At 33.7% G+C, this 5278-nt stretch overlaps 1 non-coding gene across 1 annotated transcript; it reads left to right on the top strand.

Moving 5' to 3' along the window:
* The first annotated feature begins 4554 nt into the window (after positions 1–4554).
* Positions 4555–4662, top strand: LOC131840039 (U6 spliceosomal RNA). The gene has a single exon (XR_009357155.1). It is a non-coding gene; the product is annotated as a U6 spliceosomal RNA (small nuclear RNA).
* The last annotated feature ends 616 nt before the right edge of the window (positions 4663–5278 follow it).

Below are 5278 nucleotides of genomic sequence, written 5' to 3'. Positions count from 1 at the left end.
GCAGAAAGTGAAACCAAATTGTCTAATTCTCAATAGCTCAATACGATGAAAAGAACAAACCAAGAGGAGCTTCCAAGATTATTTTTACAATTTTTCAAGGTTATTTTCAGTAGAATTTAAGACAAAAGAAATATCACATTGTTAGTAATCATTTGAAAGAAAATTTTCTTCTTTTTAAAGAAAATCACTTCTTAAACACAATAGTATTCTCCATTTTCATGTTCCTCCAACAGCTGGGGGGGGGGTGTAATATTTTAAATGTCCTCTCCCAATTACTTTAACTATTAAACAACCACACCAAGCTTTAATTCACTGATTTTTTCCCATGGAAAATCTTTTTTTAAGAAGGACAAGTGACACCTTTAGAAGGAAATGGAAATGAACTTTGACTCAGTGACCTGCAGTGGGTAATAAACCTGAGAAATGATATCGTAATAGGCAATATTTTATTTCAGTAAGGAAAAACAAACACACCTAAACAGAAACACAGGCTTGATACATTTCTTCTGAATCAGTCCATAATAGCAATTTGCTCTCCTCTTAAATTACACTCCATGACAAAACTAAACTTTTCAATGTTGGCCATATTCTAAAATGATCTTCCGAAATATTAGGTAATTTTTTACTTATCTAGGTATCACAACAGACTTGTTCTTATGTAATCAAGAACTAAGGGATCAACCCTCTGCCCCACTTGCAAGTTTTGTAAGTTTGTATCCTAGATCAAATTTCTCCTTTCCAACTGCATACTTCTGTTTCAGTTTTCTACATATGGAACAGAATCATCATCCACTGCTAAGAGAATCTGAGGCTTATCTGAGGTTTTAAAATGATAGTGTCTTTTAGGAATCTGAACCAACCACAATTCTGGCCATTACTAGTATCTCTTCAGTTGGTTGAGTTGTTTTTGTTGTTGTTGTTGTTGTTTTTAAGTTATATTTTTAATTCTTACATGGAATACATTTGTCAACTTTATATTTTGGAGACAAATTTAATATGTTTATCTTGGTTAAATTCTTTTAGAGATAAGATGTATACAATTCAGGAGAGGATTACACTTCATTTACAGTCCTCAAACTCTTTCTTCATGACTTTGCAGACTGGTTGGAAAGTTTATGTCTATATGTGGCTATGAGCCAAGAAGATAGGCAATGCAATCCGTGGAAGGAGCTAAATTTAATGCAGATCGTGGTCCTTCCTGTCTTTCTCTCAGTACTGAATCACCTAACATTACCCACCTCCCTCGCCCCACTGCCAAGAAATGGGCATAAAGATTTTCAAGCAAAGTTTCAAATACATGTCATTGAATTTCTGATAGGACCTCTGAACTGATATAGATAATGGGAAGTTAAAAATATTTTCATTTTCCAAGATTAGAGATAATGTACAGAGAATATTATGTTATAATAACTAGTATATAGAAATTTCTCAATAAGATACTGATTATTATCATATCCAATGTGGCCCAACTGAATATTTTTACTCTTTAATGAAGGGTCATTCTTATTGTAATTTCTGTGCTACTGTACTTCTCTAACACTTTGAGGGCTTCATTGAAAATGGATTATAGTTAGTCTGTATTGCCCCCTGCTATGTTCTAAATGTCTGTGTCCCAATAAAATGTTGAAACCCTAACATTTCAGGAATTGGGGTTCTTATAAAAGAGATTCCACAGACATTCCTTGCCCTATATGAAAACACCAGCTATGATTTGAAAAGCGGGTCCTCACCAAAATGTAACCATGCTGGTATCTTGACCTTGGACTTCCAGCCTCCAGAACCATAAGAGATAAGTTTCTGTTATTTATAAGCTACCTAGTCTGTAATACTTTGTTATAGCAGGTTGAAAAGACTAAGACTTCGCTAGGCTAAATACTCTGAAGATTCAAGTTTTAACCTAATTAGTTTTACATTCTATACCTTGCAGAGTGTGGTAACTTGCTCACAGTAGATATTTGTTAAATGCTGATTAAAGTGATTTGAATTAAACAAAGTAGCCACAGAAGATAATGCTCAAAGTGAAATTTTGGATAAAGATAACAACCTACGCATACTAAAATAAAATGCTAGTTGATACTACTATTTAGATATTTTCACAAGATGTATACCTTCAGAAAGATTTATTACAGCACAGTGCAAAGATTTGTTTTGTCATCTGTCTTCATGATTACATCATAAGTTCTTGGAGGCAGTATCTGCAGGGTCTATCACAGTGCCTAGCATATAATAACAACTTAATAAATGTTTACTGCATGAGTAACTCAATGGAAGAATAATAAATGAATATACTCAAAGGATAGTTGATCTAAATGAAATTATCATGACTGAAAAGTGCTAGGTTTCTGAAAAAAGTAAAGAAGTAGACAAAAAATGGAGGTCAATAGAATTTTCAATACAAACTAGAATCATAGAAGTATCTTGTGCTGTGTAGAAACATTAAGATTTTGGAAGGTTTATGGTATTGAGCATGTTTACCAGATGATGTTTATTAGTTATTACTATGAGGGAAATGTCTTAAAAACTTTTATGAGGCTATTAGTAGTGAAAAAATATCTCAAGTAACTTATTCAAAGTAGTCCTAATATACACCACTTTTGCTAGTTTGTCTTAAACTACTTAAGAAAACACTAAAAAGACAAAACATGGGATCAAAGCTCAAAAAATACAAGGATAGATCTGGGAGGAACTTCATTAACCAATAATAGGTCAATTTCCTTGGCATTTTCAGTTTTCATTTCACACCTGAAAAAGGTAGGAAGACACTTTATGGTTTCCTTGTGTTTCTTCCCATGGGTCTATATCCAGAGTATATACCAACCAATGAAAAAGATGATTCATATGCTGATTTTTGATGTATTTAAAGCTTATTTGCAAATCTCCCCCACTTTCCCATTTGCCATCTTTCTCACCTTCAGAAAAAGCATCTTTCAGAAACAGCTGGGCAAGACCTATGGAGGAGACCCCTGATTGCTTATTGTATACTGGCTGCTTTTTTCTTCAAAAACAAAGCTCTGAAGACAGTGACAGAAATATTCTGGATACAGTGGATGGAGGGACTCTGGTTGCTGTCTATTATATCTTCCAGTTTCAGAGGCCCAAGCAGGAAGTAAAAGAGAAATCACCACCTCAGTTGAATGAATACCTGCTAGAAACTGAGAGTCATATTACAATCTGGACACATCAATTTTGTAAGTGTGAATTTCATGAAGATTTTGTTGTCACTGATTTATCAGAATGTGATTTAGGGTAATTGAGCCATCCTATATGCTGAGAATCAATGAATTCAAGAAATGCCCATTCAATAATTTGTAACAGGGAAAACAAAAACAAAAACAAAAACAAAAAAACAAAGCAGAACACTAAATAACCAAAACCTATTATGGAATACCACTCTGAAGACCCAAGGGAAGAGTATATCTCTAAAATTAATGTCTTACAAGACTCAAGAGAACATTCTGGAATGTACTTACTATTCTCAATAAAATCCAAGAAGAATGAGCCTCCATCAGGCAGGACTAGTCAGGAGTAAAGAATACAAATTGAATTATAAACAGAGATAGACAAGCTAAAGAAAAATTTCAATAAAACTAAATGTATAACAGGAAAATTCAAGCCCATGTTTTACAAGGCTCTGAGGATACTGAACTATAGTAATGATAACACAGAAGCATGAATCAGTGACATGGAAGATGGATTTGAGATGCTCTTTTAAAATGTGCAAGAAGAGGGTAAAGAGATTAAAATTATGAAAGAGAACATGATAGTTCATAAGACCTAAAGGGGAGCTTTAATATGTGACTAGTTTATATTCCTAAAGAAGGAACTAAAACACAATGCAGGAGCAGTAAATAAAGATATAATAGACAAAAATCTGACTGACCTGAATATGCAGATTTGAGTGACATGACTAAATTCAAAATGTACATAAAAATGTAACCTACAAAATTCATATCGAAAAAGTTTTGAATTCCAAGGTAATTAACTAATAATTTAAAAACTGTCAAGTACATGTACTCTGAAAACTGTAAAACATTGATGAAAGAAATTAAAGACAACACAAATGGAACAATATTCCATGCTCCCGAATAGAAGAACAAATATTGTTAAAATGTCTATATGACCCAAAGCAATCTACACATTTAATGCAATCCCTATCAAAATAAACAACAGTATTTTTCACAGAACTAGAATAATCATAAAATTTGTATAGAACCACAAAAGAGACTGAAAAGCCAAAACAATCTCAAAAACAAAAAACAAAGCTCGAGGTATCACAATTCCAGATTGAAGTTATACTACAAAGCTGTAGTAATCAAAATGGTATGTACTGGCACACAAACAGACACTTAGATCAATGGAATAAGGTAGAAAGCCCAGAAACAAACCCACGATCATATGGGTAATCTCCAACAAAAGAGTTAAGAGTATGTAATGGGAAAAAGTTTCAACAAATAGTGTTGGGAAAACTGGATGGCTACTTGCAAAAGAATGAAACTGGACCTCTTTCTTAAACCATACACAAAAATAAATTCAAAATGGATTAAAGACCTAAATGTGGTTCACTTCTGTGTCACATACACTGAAATTGGAATGATACACAGAAGATTATCATAGCCCTTGCACAAAGATGACACAAAAATTTGTGAAGGGTTTCATAAGGAAAAAAAAAAAAAAAAGACCTAAAAAGACCTAAATGTGAGACAAAATAAAAATCCTAAAAGAGAGCACAGGCAGTAATTTCCTTGACATTGACCATGGCAACATTTTTCTAGATGTCTCCTGAGGCAAAGGAAACTAAAGCAAAAATAAACTATTGGGGCTACATCAAAACAGAAAGTTCTGCACAGCAAAGGAAACAACAGATCTAAGAAATAACCTACTAACTGGGAAAAGATGATGTATCATATAAAGGGTAGTATCCAAAATATATAAAGAATGTATACAAACTCAACACCCCCAAAACAAATAATCCCAATTAAAAATGGGCAGAAGACATGAACAGACATTTCTCTAAGGAAGACATATAGGTGGTCAAGAGACACATGAAAGGATGCTCAATATCATTCCTCATCAGGGAAATGCACATCCAAACTACAGTTAGATACCACCTCACACCTGTCCCAATGGCTACACATAAAAACACACAAAAAACACATGTTGGAGAGGATGTGGAGAAACAGGAGTCCTTGTGCACTGTTGGTGGGAATGCAAACTGGTACAGCCACTGTGGAAAGCAGAATGGAGGTTCCCTTTAAAAAGTTAAAAACAGAACTACCCT

This window comes from Mustela lutreola, chromosome 8 (genome assembly GCF_030435805.1).
Source record: "Mustela lutreola isolate mMusLut2 chromosome 8, mMusLut2.pri, whole genome shotgun sequence".
NCBI lineage: Eukaryota > Metazoa > Chordata > Mammalia > Carnivora > Mustelidae > Mustela > Mustela lutreola.
This window is presented reverse-complemented; position numbering and strand designations above follow the sequence as displayed.